Source organism: Podarcis raffonei, chromosome 3 (assembly GCF_027172205.1).
Source record: "Podarcis raffonei isolate rPodRaf1 chromosome 3, rPodRaf1.pri, whole genome shotgun sequence".
Taxonomy (NCBI): Eukaryota; Metazoa; Chordata; class Lepidosauria; order Squamata; family Lacertidae; genus Podarcis; species Podarcis raffonei.
In genome coordinates this window covers 53,921,387-53,939,985 of record NC_070604.1, presented here as the reverse complement: position 1 = coordinate 53,939,985, position 18,599 = coordinate 53,921,387, and the positions used below count along the sequence as shown (strand labels likewise).

Below are 18,599 nucleotides of genomic sequence, written 5' to 3'. Positions count from 1 at the left end.
CGCTCAATCTCAAGTATACCTTTTACAAAGAGGAAAAATCAATACTGTGAAAGAAAGATTGGACAATGCCTTCATCCACTGGTTCTGCTCTCTTGGCTGTTGGTAACTCCATATTGGCATTTTTAAAAAATTGAAAAACAGGTCAACTCCCTGTGTTGGTGTTATGCTCCAGTCCCATCATTGGTGTACAGCCCGATCCAAAGATTGTTATAAAAGGAGTTTTGTTAGAAACACCAGAATTCTTCGGCACTGTGTAAGTAAATAATGATGGAAGTACCGGTACATAACTGAGCAATTCCCTCTTTTGTTGCAGGTCCAGTCTTACAGAAGCCCTTGAAAAAATGTGGTGAATAAAAACTTGCTCTGTTTACAGGGGGGAAATTCTGGTAAGCAACTCTATATCTTACGCTTTTGTAGTTGTGCCCATTAAATTGTTTCAACTGTTCTGCTTTAATTTCTACTTAGATAGGAAACCTATAATTTTACAAAGTTGGTTACTGGTGTGGGCAGTATTTTCCTCCTTTTCTATTTTCCTTTATTTTAGTTTTGCATGAAGACTTTTGGGTTATAATGAGAAGTCTTGAAAGAAATCAAGCTGAGCCTTGAGGCAAGGAATGCACTAGACAGTTTAATTTCTGAAACAGCTTAAACTTATTGTGCTGTGGCTTTTATAAAGTACTTAAAAGCCTTGGAGCTAAAATCTAAGGGAGGGATATTATAAAGGTTTGCCTTAAAAAAGAAATTTCCTATGGCATCATGCAAACTAGTATTATGGTTCTGATAGAACTATTTTTAAAAAGTTGATATAAATGATGTTGTAACAGTGTGGAGACTGACATACCGCATCTGTTTCTTGTCTCTTGTACCATGTCTTTTTTTATCGAGGACTGATTTTGTATAATGCTACTCCTTGTTATATCAGACAATGACATATAAAACTCCCTAGAGATGATCCATGCAGATTTCTCATTGGAGGATAGGACTTCCCATATAATTCAACTTTTTGTCCATCAGTGTGCTGACTGAAATTAGTAACTCTTGTTAGAGGCTTGGAAAGAGGTGGAAGATATTAGTGTCTAAACAATTGGGTTTTTCCCCCTCCTACCCCTCTCCGTGGACAGAAGAGTAATAAATCTATGTGTAGATGGTAGTTGCCAGTCATCAGAGTGTTCATTTGAATACTTTATACAAGGGGTGCCATATTTCAGCAAAATCATCCGTATCAGTTGCCATCATTCAGGGCATGGACTCTCTTAGTTTTTCAGATAAAGCAATGTCCATACGTTCTGTTTCCATTGTGTGATGTGTAGATGATCCAGTCCTTTCCAATTTTTTATTTATATTTTTTGCTATGAGCAATCATGCTGCTACCAGAAGAAAAGTTCCTTGTGCAATAATTTGAGTGATTTAAAAAATGTTAATAAACCTAGGCATGGGTTGCATTGTACATTGTGATTCATACTTCTGCTTATTTCTGTAAATAACCTTTCCCCAAATGGCTGCACAAATTCCCATGTCCATCACATATGGAAAGTCATGCCAATTACCTTGCATCACCTCCAACATGCTGAAGAGGATGTTTTCTCTATGTAGCTGAGTCTTATAAGTGTTAAATGCCATGTATCTATTAACTAAAAAAATAGCCCAAGGGGGGACAAAAACCACAGGCACCACTTTGCTCTCTCTTCTACCCTTTTGCTGTCTGCTTAGCAGGACTTTGGAGATCTTACATCCTCTGCCATCAGTTTTCACCCTACACAACCGTTCAGTAGGATTGCTCTGCAAAAGCAACATAGATTCATTTCCATATTACTAAGCGTGGCATACTAGTGCCTTGACATAATTATGTGATTTATTTAAATATATTTATGGCTTTTCTATACGCGCATATGCACAACCTCAACAGTAAGGATGTGGCCTCAGTGAGAAAACTACACATTGCTTGCTGACTAAAAGATCTCTCCAGGTTTTACTTTTAATCTCTTTGGCACATGAATTATGAAAACAGCATTGGAGCTTGGTGTGATTTTTTAAAAAATGAATAACACATGATGAAATATTTTTATAGAGTTGCTTATTAATCAGGTTGCTGAGCTCAAATTAAGACAGAAGCCTGGGAAAGTATCCCAGCTGACCAGTGACAGGAACTGGAATAATGATGCTCATGTGCTAGGTTAAAAAAAAATATGCCCAGGAGGACTTTCATCATAGCTATTTAAAAAGAAGCATCTGTTCTATGTATGTATAGCACTTGGACTTAGGATGTGTTCCTGCGTATTGTCTCATTTCTCAAGGATTATTTGGTTCTGATGGTAGTACTGAAGAGAGATAATTATGGGTAAGATAGTTGTGGTCATTGATAGGATTTGTTCATATAAACCATAAGGTAGAAAAGCTTATCTAGTATGAGTTTGGTGCAGTTTTATATTAATACTGTTTCAAAGGGTGATTCTGCATTCTTTCTAATGCCTATTCAGTATTTAAAATACTATGAATAGGAACAAAAATACTTACTCAATGTAGCATTTTATTTATAATAAACATTTGGTATCTTAACCCACCATCAGTATAGCATCTTTAGCCAATTACCAGTAGCCATTTTCAAAATGAAGGCCCCCAAAATGAAGCAGGGGAAAACCATAGCACAATAGTAAGGCATGTGTTTTGCAAGGCAGAAGTCCCTAGGTTCAGTCTCTGGCATCTCCAGCTATAAACACTGGGTGGGTAGTAATGTGAATGCTTCTGCCTGAGGGTCGAATCAGATGCAACATTCAATGTGGGATTAAATTTAATATGTCCAGTTATTTTATTCTAAATAACATTAATAGGGGAGGAGGGAAGACCAGGATTGGGGCCGTGGAACATGGGGAAGGAGGACAAGCCTTTCCCCCCTTACCATGAACCTTATGAAGAAGCTGTTCGGGGTCAAGTTTCGTCCGGGGGGTCCGGCACACTTCCCTTCGCAGCTCTGCTCTTCCCCCCGGGACCTTTGACTCAGCAGAGTAAACACAGCAGCAGCAGAAGCAGGAACGTTCTGTCGTGTGGTAATAACTCAGGCTGAAACACAGCAGTCTCCTTATCTTTAAAGTCTTTATTCCTTAGCAAAACACAACAGCTATAAATCTCCTGCCTGGAGACAGTTCACCCATCTTGCTTGCTCAACGGAGCAAACACGCAGACTGAAAGCACACAGAGAAAACCACTCCCTTTCCGTGTTCTATGCCCGCCCTCAGAATGTGAGGCGTCATCACTCAGAACTCTTAACCCTGTAAGTTCTGAGCCTCTCCTATCACCCCCTCTCGAATCACGTTCTGAGGGGACTTCTGAGTGTTCAACACCTTCCCCATTGCCTTCCGCCCCTTCCTGGCATCGTTGTTAGGCACCTGTTGAACCTCACAAACCTCAGGTTCGCACTGTGCGAAACCAACCCACGCATTTGTGACCTGAAACCTCTCAGGTGGAATTCCCTTTGTAGCCCGTGAAGACCGCCTGGGCACAAACTGGGGTGCTCCTCCCGACCCACTGGGGCCAGCATTTGCGTCTTCCTCATCAGAAGACTCCCCCTCTGACTTGACACGTCTGTGAGCTTTCTCCATTATGCGCACAGGAGATGAGGGCTCACTCTTGGACACTCCCTTAACAACCTGTGGAGACGCCCTACTCTGTTCAGGGACCTGGTCTCCACCAGCAGGTTCAGGCTCTGGCTCTCTTTCCTCCTCAGAGTCGTACAGACAATCTGAGTGAACGTCAGAGCGCACTTTGCGCCTTGCCCAACCATCCTGCTCAAAGAACTCAGCCTGTTTACTGACCAGAAGCTTGGTCTGATCACCTTCTGGGTATGCGAATCTCCACCCTTTTGTCGCAGGCTCATATCCACAGAAGATCATTTCCTGGTACTTTGGACCACCCTCTTGCTGCAACCACTTTGGTACAGGCACTATGGCCCTGCAACCAAACGAACGGAAGAAATGCACCTGTGGCTTCTGTCCGTTGAGCAAGAAATATGGGGTGTCACCTACCACTGCATTGTAGCACCTGTTCATCGAGAAATTGGCCGTTTTTACCGCCTCCCCCCAAAAACTGTGAGGCAAACCAGAGTCATCCAGTAGGATCTCGGATGCTCGAACCAGAGCTTTACTCCTCAGCTCTGCCACGCCACTCTCCTGAGGAGAAGTCACCTTGTGACGTATCCCCCTCTGGCGAAAGAAACCCTTTAGAGCAGACCCAGTGACCTCTGAACCTCGGTCAAACTGGAAACCTTGCACCTTGGTGGAGAACCTCTGTTCCACCTCTGCAACCCAATCTTTGATCAGTTGCGCTGCTACCTCCTTAGCTTTCAGTGTGAAAGCCCATGCGTTCCTAGTATAATCATCTGTCAGCACCATCAGCCACTTGGCCTTGCCCAGACTTGGCTGTGGCATACCTAAAAGGTCTGCATGCACAAGCTCAAAAGGCTTTGTGGTCACTCTCTCCACCCTGGGATGGCTAAATCCCTTGTTTCTGGCTTTCCTGCAAGCCTTGCAATTCAAAGGTTTACCACATTCTTTTACCTTGCAACCTTTGGTGCACTCTGATAACATCTGAACGTCCTCACAGGACCCATGTGACATCCTCTTGTGCCACACGCAAGCACACGACACATGAGTGTGGTCAGTGGCTTTCCCAGCATTCCCCTCACCCTCGAGAGGTGATTCCAGAACAAAGAGGTTGTTCTGATTTTTTTCAACACATACCAGTTGCTCTCCACCTCTGGAAATTGTGCAAACATTTTTTTCAAAACTCACAGAATATCCCTCCTGTAAAAGGCACGGTACAGATAGTAGGCAATGTTTTATCTCAGGGAGAACATAAACCTTCAATTCAGCCTGCAAAAAAGAGACAAACATATTAGAAACATGGGTTACACGGCCCTGTGAACCTGTAGCAAATCTAACTGTTTTCTCAGTTGAAACAGCCTTGCAGTTCCACATTTGTCCATCAGGTGGCGCTGTTACCAAATGGGCATTCGCAGCTGAGTCAACAACCCAACGAAGCACTCTCCCCCCTCCGGAGTTGTCCTTCCTCGTTGCCTTTGCAACTGACTTCCTGCTGCCCCCGACCTTGGAGCTCTCGTTGCAGGTGGTGTTTTCCACAATAGCCATCGAAGCAGTCAGCTGATAAGCTTTCTCACGCCTGCCTGCGCTGTTGCCATGGAAACCCGACTGGTTCCCATGGGAAATGTCCTTGGGACTTTCCTGCCCTTTGTCTCGCTGTGGACAGCTTCGGCGCAGGTGCTCCGGAGAACCGCAAACAAAACAGCAACGAATGGAAAACTTTTCAAACTTGCCTTTGGACGTCAGTGCCCCCCCACTCTGGCCAGCAGCTCTCCTTGAGGCTTTTCTGCTTTGAGGCTTGGGGATGTGGCCTTTGGCTTCCAGCTCTGTGGTTTCTCTGCAAACCCCCTCCAGCTCCTGCCAAACAGCCTGGGCACTCTCAGGACCCTTGGAATGGCTTGCAACCCCACTCTCAGGTGCAAAGCTCCTCTCTTCTCTCAGCCACTCTCTGGCATGCAGCTCACGTGTAGGGGCATTCCGGCAGCCCTCCAACACAGTCCCAGCCCCCTCTGGGCCTTCTGGGCATTCCTCAGCCCCTCCTGGGCTCTCTGGGCGTTCCCCAGCTTCTGTGCAGCTCTTGGCCCCCTCTGGGCGTCCCTCAGGCTGGCGTCTAGCCCCCTCTGGTCTGGCTCCCACTCTCTTCAGTGCCTGCCAACCGACCCAGGGCTCCTTCCCGTCTGCCTCTTCAAAAGGGACTGCACGCGATTCATGGCTGTCTGCCATCTCTCCCCCGGGGGCCCAGCTTACTTACAGGTACCTCCCGGTCCGGCAGATCTCAGCTCCTCCCGGCTGGCTCCAGTTACTCCTTAGCTGGCCTTTGGCTGCTCCTCAGCCGATTCTGCCTGCAGTTTCTCTTTCCCAGCGTCTCATCAGCTGGCCTCCGGCTGCAGCCTCCTCACACGCACGAACGTTGCTTATCTTTATTGCTGACCTCCATAACCTGTTCGGGGTCAAGTTTCGTCCGGGGGGTCCGGCACACTTCCCTTCGCAGCTCTGCTCTTCCCCCCGGGACCTTTGACTCAGCAGAGTAAACACAGCAGCAGCAGAAGCAGGAACGTTCTGTCGTGTGGTAATAACTCAGGCTGAAACACAGCAGTCTCCTTATCTTTAAAGTCTTTATTCCTTAGCAAAACACAACAGCTATAAATCTCCTGCCTGGAGACAGTTCACCCATCTTGCTTGCTCAACGGAGCAAACACGCAGACTGAAAGCACACAGAGAAAACCACTCCCTTTCCGTGTTCTATGCCCGCCCTCAGAATGTGAGGCGTCATCACTCAGAACTCTTAACCCTGTAAGTTCTGAGCCTCTCCTATCAGAAGCACCCCCTTGAAGCTCTTGGTTAGCCCCAAAAAGGAAGCTGTCACTGGCATGTTGGCAGACGTCTGTGTTTTAGGATTCAGCTGCTTTCTGACAGTGATCTGGAGCTCAGTGTGCCCAACTTTATGAGTGGTGGTCACCTAAATTTTACTCAGACCAGATCCATTTTAATTAATGCCCCTAAGTTATGTTCTAGGTACACAGTATGTTAACACATACATTCATGCTGAGACTTCGCTGACATGTCCCAACTATATTTCATGCCACCCACATTATGGGGCAAACTCTGGACTTCTCATCTTTATCTCCCCTTCTTTTAAAGCTCTCACTTTGTGAAAAGCTTTGATTTTAAAGCCAAGTCTGCCTCAATAGCTGTGCCAGCACTGAATCACATCCTATATGGGGTTGGGGGAGAGAGGCTGTGCCTCTTCCGATATTGTTGGGCTCAAGTTCCCACCATCCCTGGCTACTGGCCATGCTGCTGCTAGGAGTTGGAATTCAACATCTGGAGGACCCTTGCCATGTGGGGTGATATGGCACAGGAGAGCCCAGTGCTGCCACTGCTTTTGACACAGAGCAAACACCATGATCACCATGATGTTGCAGTGAAACCGTGATACATCTAGCGTGAACCCAGTTGAGAGCACATAAGTTGATTTTTCCTTGGTGTGCAATCTGTGGGCAAGTTGCAATATGAAGGAACAGGGTTGGTGAGTATTTCTGGAGAGCTTGGCAACTAGCCTGAATAACATCTTGCATATCTGACATCTTTGGAGGATTTTAATAGAATGGAATATCTTCTGCTTTGTACTTGTGGGGGCGCTGTGCTAAGGGTTAAAAAAAAAAAACCTGTCACAAAACCGAAAAGATTTTGCTCACTGAAATCCAAATATAGTTTCCATTTAATATCCTTAGAAGTGGCTTGAACTGTAGATTGACCCCAGAAATTATGGTTTCTTTCTTGTCCTTTCTTTAATAACACTTCTCTTTAATATGCTCAGAAGTGGCTTGAATTCTAGAAAGACCCCAGAAATTGTGGCTTCTTTCTTTGCCATTTTTAAAATAACATTTTCTCTTTAACGTGCTGACAGAGCACCCATTTCTGAGTATTAGGTTTGTCTGTATCTGCATTGTTAAGGTTTTGCATTGAGGAGTGGGAGAGAAGCCTTTTTTTCCAGAATTGAGATTATGTTTCTTGTTTATGCATTTTGTACACTTTACCACTACTAACAAGAGCTTTAGCAGTGGCTAAGGGGAGGGGGGAAGAAGATGCTTTTAAATTATTTGCCATCTCAACCCATTACAATGGTTTATTTATTTAAATCTCAATAAATCAGTAGTGAAATCCCCAAGTGTACTATCTATTATTAATCAGTGCAATTTTGAAACTTGCACCACTCTTATTTTAGCTGTACTCCTTTTTTCCACCCTTGTTTTGATTAGTATTTCCAATACTAGTGTGATATGACTTAGGGGCTGCTGCACCATATTTTTCAATATATCTACCTACCTTAATCAATACCCAGTAGAGCCAAATCTGGAGAGGCACAGTATTGGGGCTGGATTGCTTTCTACTCGTGGAGCGGGAGGGGGAATGAAGAGCAGAGGAAGGTGCACCTAAGCCCATCTTCGTTTCAGGAAATAAGTAACAGTGCAATTCAAACCCACGATCTGCCAGGATAAGGGAGTTGGGATTCAGTGGATCCTAGGTCTTCCTGGCTTAGCTGGGGCTACACCAGTAGAAGTCCTTCACCCTGGTTAAGCTAGTGGTGTACCAGAATTTAATTTGGTAGAATTTATACTGACCAAAGGCCCCAAAAAGGGACATGGTCAGTGCAGGATGGGGTAAGGAAACACATACCTATTCTAGACCCCTTTCAGCTAGGACATGTGATCTAGTAACCCAGCAGAATTTAGCTGGCAAATGGTAGTGTCAGTCAAACTTCTCCCGAATGAAGTTTGGAATGGGGTATCTTACACTAGTTACTCATGTAACTTACACAAACTTTCTATAGTTAGGATTGCACTGTTAGAGCCATTTTAACTTGAGAAGCATATTGTACTTTCCAGATGTACAAAGCAGCTCACATTATCTTAGGAACAGCCCACTAAAGTAGATTGGTGTTGTTATTCTCATATTGCAGGGGCAAAGGAGTAAAAAAGCCTCCCCCAAGTTCCCATTTCTCTAACTCATTCATCTATCTCAAAGTTGGCTAATCTTTCTTCCTCCAGATGTTGTTGGACCCCATCAGCCCCAGCCAGCATAGCTATTGGTCAGGGATGAGGAAAGTTGAAATTAAACATCATCTGACGGGCTACCCCTCCTCTTGCTTTATATGTTAGCTCTCCAGTTATAATCCTGTTTATCATGTGGAATATAAACTGACGTAGATTTGAAGACAACTACGCATGAGGAAATACAGAAAATCTTATATGCAGAATAAATAAATAGATCCATTTACTATGACTCTTCAAATGCTCAACGTAGATTTTCTTTGTAGTATTCAGGCTATATTTGAATTCAGTCCAGATGCTTAAGTGTAGTTTGTAATATTTTTTTTATTTGCATTGATACATGTACCTGGTAATCTGGGAAGATCTAACTAAAGAGATTTATCGTCTGTGTGTGTCTGTGTGTGTGTGTCTGTGTGTTCACAAACCTTCAGTTTATTTCCAAACTATAGGAGGTTCAACTCATATTTCATTAATCCATTGGTTTAATGAAGGCAAAATAGCTATCCCAGTCTAAAACTTGAATTTGTGCAATCACCTGTGTTCTAAAAGTATTTTTGAATTATTTCAGGTTTACAGCAAAGTATGCAGATGAACTTTTACAAAGCTGGCACTGTTTTCTTCTGTGCACAAGAATGTGAAATACCTTCAGAAAAAAGGTATTTTTCACATAAGTGTCAATGTTTGCTCTGCTTCCATAGGAAATTTATTTAATTGTCAGCTGTATGTAAATAGCAGTAATGATCCCTTGTCAGCTGATGTGACAGCTGCAGACATGGCTCCTCTGTTCAAGACAACTGTACTATAGAGGATCTGCATTTAAATAGCAACACAGGCTGCCTGTACGCAGACACATGTGCCACTCTGTTTTCTCATCAGTACTTTGATTGCTTTAAACCCCATGGGTAATTAGCATGATTGTTACTCAGAATATGCAGATAATCAATTAAATTAAATGCCACTGGCATTGGAAAAAGGTCATACCAGGTTTTCCTAGTCTTTTCACAACCCAAACAGCTTTGAGAATATAGTGTGTGTTTGTGTGTTAAGTGATTCATTCTGTTTTTTCATATTTTGTCTTGATTTGGATTCTGTTCTAGTTCCTTGATAGTATTTTGTTTTAAAAATGAAAGTTTCTTTCCCCAAAAGTAATTGCACATTTATTCAAAATCTGATTAAAACTATTTGGTTTAACTGTTAACAAAATTGATGAGCTTGATGCAGTGATTCCAGCTCTTCAAAATCTGATAGCCATTTACACTCAATTTCAGATACATGCTGTCCTGTCCTACACAAGTTGACTTAATAATGTTAACTTCCAGCCACAAAAGCTGAACCAATATCTGTTGTTGTTATCTGCCTCTCTCAAGATAAAATTGAGTACACCTTTTAAAAATGAAAGTTGTATTGTTACCAAAATGTTTCCAAATATTTTGAGAACTCTATTCTTTTGATGAGAAAAGGCTGTGCTGAATGTTCTCCAATAAGAACTTTTCCCCTGAAATGAGGTGTGTGATACTTAGGGGTTTTAATTAGGTGGTGATTTTGGGGTTCTGATCCCACCTTGAAAGAGCTTATCATTGGGGGGGCTATTTTAAAGTATATTATAAATTTTATTATATATTATATGTCATTATTGGCTATTAGGATACAATTCACTTTGCAAATCAGCATTTTAAGTTTGCTGGTATTGCTACATTAGGTTTGTTGCTATGCCTTATGTACATGTATACACTATCTCATGAATGTGGAACATAAAAGAAAACTGCTTTAATATAAACTAGTAGCTATTGAGATTATATGTGGGGTGCTATGAACAAGCATTATGAAGTATTTAATTCAAGAGGTAAGGTCATTGTGCATGTCATCACTGAGTATGTGATTAAGCTGTAATTAATGTGCTAATTACATAGATTGGTTCTTATTCTAAAGGTTATAGAGGAAATCTAAATTCATGAATATGAATCCTTGAATAATCTGGAAATTGTAGAATGCACAACAGATGGGGCAATGAGTACTTAATGCCTGTTGGTAATGAAGAGGGATAGGGGGTTATAACTATACAGTGGTACCTCAGGTTAAGAAATTAATTCGTTCTGGAGGTCTGTTCTTAACCTGAAACTGTTCTTAACCTGAGGTACCACTTTAGGTAATGGGGCCTCCTGCTGCCACCGTGCCGCTGCAGCGCGATTTCTGTTCTCATCCTGAAGCAAAGTTCTTAACCCGAGGTACTATTTCTGGGTTTGCGGCGTCTGTAACCCGAGGTACCACTGTATCATGGAACACAGCAGGAAATCGTACCTCACAAACAAGTGTACTAGGGCTAAGGGATTCATTGTTAAGAAGAATGAATGCCTAGAGTTACTGGAGGATACGGGCACTTCCTAGTTGAAATGTGATTACATTGCATAAACATTGTTCTTTAGATGCACTCATACCTTGCTTATCTCTTACTACCATTTTTCTCTCTGCTCAGCACCTATAATTGATCCTACCTGTTTAGGGAGGTTTTTAATGTTTGATGTTTTATTGTGCTTTTAATTCTGTTGGAAGCCACCCATAGTGGCTGGGGAAACCCAGCCAGATGGGCGGGGTATAAATAAATTATATTACTACTACCTGCCCTTCCACTGTGGTACTCGGCTTCTTAACTACCTTTCTCCAGTTTGCCCACTCCTTCTTTCTGAGACAGGCTTTGAGTTGAGACCTGATGGTTTCATGCTCCTCATCACCTTTTCCTTCTGAACCCCTGGGCACATGTCTCTGCTCCATTTGTACCTCCCGCACATGTCATCTTCACCACCGTTAAACTACCTGTGCTGGGAGAGATCAGTTTTTAATGAGAGCTATGTTCAAACAGCACAAAGAAAATGGAATACAATTGTTGTGGGACACAACTTGACTCCTACCCCAAACATTGGTTACTCGGGGCTCCCACACCCCAAAGTTGTATGAGTGAATGTCTCCTATTCAATGGAATGAACTTGGCAGTAACTGCCACCTCATCCCTGATTCTGTCTAACCCAATTCACTGAAAGGAACCTTTGACTTTGGGGAAAAGAGAACCTTGCATACATTGTGTACACACAGAGAAAGAGAACGTTTACACTTACTCTCACTCTGACCTTTTTAGTCCTGTTGGAAAATCCTGTGCACCAATATATGCCTTTCCTATTCCCATTTTCATAAATAATTGTTAAAGTTAAATGTATGTGAAAATCATATGGCTGGCATTTTATTATGACATGCATATATATATATATATATATATATATATATATATATATATATATGCAGGCATAATTATAGGGTTCTTGCCTAGAGAAGTATTTGAAGAAAGATAATTTTAAATTAAGGCTTAATTACCAAGATACATACCTATTAACTTCACATGATTTTTTTTTCTAACTTGCTTGGACGACTAGTTGCATTTAATCTGAAACTGTGCTGTTCTCCTCAGACTCATTTCTTCTCCTTGCTACTTTTATCAGTCATCGCATTTCACGCTTTGAAGTTGGGAAATTCTCAAATTTAATTTTATAAAAAAACTTACAATGAGCTCTGAGAAATCCTGCTGTGCCTGAGGTACAGGATGGCTATATGTGCTCCTCTGCTAACTGCCAGTGTAAGGCAATAGTAATATGGAAGTGCCAGTATTTAGTGTAAAATTTGTGACTGAAACCTGCTCTACTTTGGGAAAACAGGAGGAGACAAACGGAGCAGATAACTCTTGGCCTTGAAATTTGATTAATTGGACTCAGCCTTTGTGCCTGGTAATCTGAACCCGCTAAATTAGAAAGTCACTTTCGTTTTAAATAGCAAGTTCTTCTTATACCAAATGAATGGCATACTTTTACATAGCAGTTGCGTGTTCAGTAAGCATTGCATGTTCATCACAAGGTCTGGAAATTATATAGTACCCAGGAATTCCAAATTTAGTTATCTCCAAATCCCGTTTCTTGAGTAGTTTTCCAAATCATGGCTTAGCATGAATGTGTGGGTGTGTAGACTCCAGGAGAGGAGATTCAGCTAATCTGCTCCTCCCTGTTCATTCTACTACTGTGAACATAAGAAGAGTCTGCTGGATCAGGGCAAAGGCCCATCTAGTCCAGCATCCTTTTCTCACAGTTACCAACCACAGTGGCAGCTTAGTGCTCATGGCTTGGCATGTTGTCCGAAACCACTCTCTCCAGACTAATCATGAGCTGTATCAAAGGCTTGCACTATGGTTTTCCAGCTTATTATTTGCCAGGGAGAGCTAAAACCATTACGACATTCTCCTCTGGAAGCCTGCAGGCTCATGTGGTCATACTAAGCAAAGGTTTGACTTGCTGTGGCATGCGAATCAGGCCATTGTCACTAAAAAAAATCAATTTTTGTAGCAATGTGCGGGAGAAGAGCAAGATCCACTTCAGCGCCTCAGTGGGATGGGTGCTTTTTCATGTATAAGGTTCATCTTCTGTTCTGGCCATTTCTGGTAGCAAGACTGAAAATGATCTCTGCCTGAGGCCATGGGACAAACCTGCCACTGAAGATTTACAATAGCAGGTGATATGCGCCATTTGTCTGACATTGTGAAATACAGTTATTATGTGTTTTACCCCTGAATCTTGCAGTTCATTAGGCTGTGACCCTCTCCCAACCTTACCTTGCTTCCTACAGAGATGCAATACTAGGGCTGAAGTGAAACCACGTGGGTTCACAAAACGGACAGATGAAATGCCATTCAATTCCCAAGTGTGTGGAATTGTTTCAAGAGCACTGCATTTAAAAAGGTTCTGTGTATTTTCAGAACTGTTGATGCATGTAAATGCATGTAAAAATATCTACAGGTGAAACGATAGTTAACTTTCTTTGTTGCATAATTATTGCACTTTTTTCTTACTCTCCTCTGTGTCTCTTTGGCAACCGTTCCTTACCTTGAGGAAAGAAAGAAAGAAAGAAACCTCAGAGGTTTTAAAATCAGTTTGAGCGGGAAGGCAAAATGAACTTTGGCAAAGTTGTTAACCTACATAGGAATGGTGTGTGATGTGTTTCCTTCCGCTTTCTCACGCTGAAATGTAACATAGGCATTACTTTGTGGCACCCAATGTAAGGCTAATTTGCCTCATTTGAATCTAAAAAGGAGCCCACATCCTTCCTGTGCCCTTCAGAGAATTCTAAAAGGCTCTACAGAGAAAACAGATGTACGAGTATGTATCACTTACAATTAGGGACGACATGATTAGGTTCTATGCTGAAGAAACTAAAGGACAAAGCTGCCCATGCAGAAAATAGGCTACTGAGATGATGAGGGGTGCTGAACACTCTGCTGTTTACTTTTTCTTGCCGCAGTGATTAAAAGCATTTAAAAGAGAATAGCTACAAACAAAGCCAGAGTATTGATTGTTATGCTTCAAGAAAACTATTCTAAAGATGAGAAAACGTTTACAGAAATATTAACAGGAATGGGCAAAATTAACTTCCACCTTTCTCTCTCTCTCTTTCTTTCTTTCTTTCTTTCTTTTTTTCTTTCTTCCTGTCTCGCTCTCTCTCTCTCCTACTCTCCCTCTCTGCTTTTTTTGGGAGAGGGGGGTTAGTATGGGAATAGAAGTTTGTGTGTGTGTGTGTGTGTGTGTGTGTGTGTGTGTGTGTGTGTGTCTATCTCTCTATCTCTCTATCTATGACTCTTTGTAGGGAAGCTGCTGTCCAGCTCTGTAAAATGTAACAGCTTAACTAAAGTCAATTTTGAATGTGCACATTAAGGTGAAGAATGAAGACTGCATTTTGGGGAGAAGATGGTACCTTATCTTGCTGAAGCAGCTCTGTGGATTGGGAGTCAGGGGCACCATGTTACAGTTGTTTCATTCTTTCCTGTAGGACTGCTACTAGAAAATAGCATTCGTGAACATCTGCTTGGTCCCTAGCACTTGTGCTATTGGATCCCACCGGGTTCTATTCTCTCCTCCATGATATTTAACATCTGTATGATGACACTGAGAGGTGTCATCTGAAGATTTGCAGCACAGTGTCGTCAGTATGCTGATGCTACTTGACTGTGTCTCTCAGTTCCATCGGAATTAGGAGATGCTGTGCAGAAACATCCCAGGCAATGCTGGGATAGCAAGCCATGGTTGTTTTTGGACCAGGATAGTCTAACTTCAGAAATCTATGCCTAGGTAACTTTGTGACTATGCTACTGCAATGTACTGTACATGGGACTGCCCTTGAAACTGGTCTGGATGCTGCTGCAAGTGCAGAATGTGGCTGTTCAGCTGTTGGACTATAGCACTAATTGTGAAAGGATTGCACTAGTTACCTGTGAGGCACTGGGTTCTATTCAAGGTGTTAGTATTTGAAGCATTGGATAGTTTGAACCACAGGTGACTGCAGAATCACCTTCTCCAATACTGCCAGCTCATACGCTAAAAGCAGTGGTGTTGGCCCTGCTCATGGCCTGTTTCACAATGGCAAGAGATATGGTCTTCTTTTAGATGTCACCCCCAGTGTGGAACCCTCTATAGGTAGAGCTGCATTTGTCCCCCCAACAATTGCACTGATAAGAAAAAGACCCAATTGCTTAGAAGTCTTTGAATGTAGTGAATATAACTGATTATCTGTTATTCCTTGACTCTTGTCCTGTGCATTCTGAAGTGTGTGTGTGTGTGTGTGTGTGTGTGTGTGTGTGTAATGTTGTGTGAAGTTTTTAAGGTTTTAATTTGTTTATAGTATTAGATGATAAGAGTCTCATGCTTTACTGACTGAGCTATATACTTTGACACAAGTTTGTTAATATATTCAGAAATGTTTATCTGAGTCTTTATTATTGCTTTATTTTTAATTTTATGTAATTGTTGCATGACATATGCTCTAATATAGACAAAGATATATCTGAATGCAACCATGTTAAACAGTTTAAAGATGGAAATGAATAAAAACTATGTTACAATTAAGATTACCAGTATTTGACATACAAACAATGTATTATTTGGGAAACTATCATAAGCACGGTGGTGACAAATCTGATTAAGATCTGGCTAAGACTCTACCTTCTAAATCTAAACTTAATGAATTAATCTACTGAGCAATCCTATTAATGCTTTAATTACTGTTAAGAAGGCAGATTGAATTTAGCAGATTGAATACATGCAGACCATGTGTGTGTGTGTGTGTGTGTGTGTGTGTGTGTGTGTACATATTCTGAGAAGCAGCCTCCCCCAAATCCAAACTGTCCTTAATACAAACTGCCCTGGAAATTTTGGACTGAAGGCAAGTTAGCTGAGCAAAGGATAATTCAGTTTCAGAAATTTAATTTTATTTGTGTATAGGCCAAAGTACACATTTCTGACAGTTTCTTCTGTCTTGTGCTGGCTCATCCACACTTCTATTTGTTCCATGATTTCTTCTGTTTCTCCCTTGATTTCTAGTCATGTGTCTGATAGGTTTTAGTTTTTTCCTGCCGCTTTCCCCAGGAATACCTGCTCTTTACTGCTGAATTGGAACAAACGTCAGTCTGCAGAAAACCTGACTGGCAATTTGTTTTCCCAGGAAAAGTGGCAAGACGAAAGAACTTTTCAGACCTGTAACTGGAAATCAAGGGACAAACAGAAGTCTGGATGAGCTCTTAGTGAGTACCTTGAATCACATCAACAATTCATAATTTTTCATAATAGGCAAAGATGGAAAACTGTTTGACCCAGTTCATGGGCACCTTGAGAGTTCATAAATATGGGTAAAAAGTCTAGTTGCTGCTTAGGTAGCATTTTGTACTCAGTTGCTGATAACAACCAATGTGGGCAATAGCTCCCACATGCCATCTATTAATAATAAGCAATTATAAGGAAAAAGTGAGTAAAGTTTTTGCAACATGCAGTGGAAAAAACTGAGACCAGAACCACTGATTTCTGTTAAGTGTTTGCACTTACAGTTCTGAAGGAGCTGAACAGCAGAAACATACTGCATTTCTTAGTCATTTGAATTTTGTTTAAACATGACATGAGAGTTATATAAAAAAAACCATAGCAAGTGTAAAGAAATCTTAGAAGTTGTGTTAGGAATGTGTGTATACACACAGCTGCCATTTGTAATTTGTTTTTCTTTACAACTTTTAGTAATCCATTGTTTTATACATTTTTAACTGAATATGTGATTAAAATTACTAAGGGAAGATCCACACCAAACATTTAAAGCACATCCAATGTACATTTAAAACACGTTAGTTTCCTGAAAGAATCCTGGGACTTGTAGTTTCCCTGTCATGGAGCTACAATTCCCAGTACCCTTAACAAAGTATAGTTCCTGTGATTCTTTGAAGCCATGCAAAGCAATGAGATATGTATTGATAGGTCACTATTAAAATTGAACATGTTTAAAGCCTTAAGACATTAAAGTAGACATTAATACGAATTAGTTTTACTAGGTGGATAACCTAGCTCTTGTTGCAGTGGTAAAATGCAGGCTTTAATCCATAAAAACACTAACCGAAAGCTAAGAGGGGGTATCATTTGTGCCTTGATTACAGAAATGTGTAATGCAGGGTTTGTACTACATGACCCTTGGTGTCCCTTCCAACTCTGATTCTATGATTGGTTGATTTTTTTGCTGTAGAATACATTTTGGTAGGTTCTCCTGGAATGCAGAAAGATATGCAAAATTGAGCAAAATAATCAGCTGATGGGTGTGTGAATGGATTACTCAGGATGGTACCAGGGCAATCACAAACAAACAACCACACCCTAGGCCAACCCCAACCTCTCTCACCACCAAAGAAACACAAATGAACAGCACGACCAAGGCTGACACCAAACCCTACATACATTAAGCAAAATAGAAACATCGCCACCCGACCTCACCCCCACCCATCTTCACCCCCCCCCCAATATCACAACAAATGAAACTGATTTGTAAAAACATTACATGGAAAAAATATGCGAGACATTACACATACTTCTATAAAATAAGAAAATCTTTAATAAAAAAGAAAAGGAAAAGGATGGCACCAGGGCTGGCTTCTCTTGCATTACTCTGGCACCGTAGGAGTTGCAGCAGCCCCATTCCTTCCCATGCAGTCAGGTGACATGGGAATCCCATGACCATGCAGCAGCAGTTCACTCAGGGACTCACTCCCAAGCATAGGAAGAATACTCTTCTCACATGGGCTGTGCACACACCATACATTTAAGCCACATTCTCCCCCCCCCCAAAAAAAAAGAATCCTGGGACCTGTAGTTTGTTAAGGGTGCTCAGGCTTGCAGTTCTGTGAGGGATAAACTACAGGTGCCAGGATTCAGGGGGTGCTTTAAATGTATGGTGCATATCCCTGGCAGTGTAGGAAGGATCAGTGCTGCTGCCACTAATGCACCACAGGCATAATGCAAGGGCCAGTCTCAGGCTATTTTTGGATTCATTTAGTTATTACTATGCTTTTGAGCATCTATAGTACAGCTGTTATTCTTACTATGTATGGGAGCCACTTGGGAGACCCTTTTAAAGGGCAAAAAGTATCTGTTTATAAAACGATTTGTAAATCCAAAATATCGGTGCCCATGCTGCCTCCTTGCATAAAAATCCAGGTAAATTAAGAAATTGGAAGAGTAATATATATTGGATAATAGGGAGGGGGGTGAGATTCCAAATTACATTTTCTTGGAGGTTCAGCCAATCCATATAGAAAATTCTATTAGCAAATAAACCTTTAGACAGCTGACATTATACCTCATTTAACCCTAGAAGCTGAAATATGTGGTTCAGCTTCTAGATAAAGTACATTTCCACTTACTTAGGGGTTTTTTTCCTTTCTTTTAATAGAGTTTATAGTTGCTGCTCCTTGCACTGTGCTGCCTGGGATTTTTTCCAGGAATCAAAATGAGCTAAAGACAGCAGCTGCCATGGGCCAAACAACTCCCCTCTTTCCAGCTCAGCCACTACCCACCCATACACTCATTGATGGGACTAAAGCCCCTGGCCGTGGTCCCAC

General features: G+C 41.7%; 1 protein-coding gene across 11 annotated transcripts in view; it reads left to right on the top strand.

Annotated features, from left to right (window-relative positions):
- Window positions 1-18,599, top strand: part of FYN (FYN proto-oncogene, Src family tyrosine kinase) — a 114,499-nt gene that overhangs the window by 52,725 nt on the left and 43,175 nt on the right. For 5 of the 11 annotated variants that reach the window (XM_053381704.1, XM_053381703.1, XM_053381705.1 and 2 more), the window contains 3 exons: window positions 314-386; window positions 9,216-9,303; window positions 16,172-16,250. The exons of 1 other annotated variant lie outside the window; for it this stretch is intronic. The gene's annotated coding sequence lies outside the window, so the exon portion shown is untranslated. The remainder of the gene's footprint in view (window positions 1-313; window positions 387-9,215; window positions 9,304-16,171; window positions 16,251-18,599) is intronic. 5 more of the 11 variants (XM_053381698.1, XM_053381699.1, XM_053381695.1 and 2 more) reach the window with 3 other exon arrangements.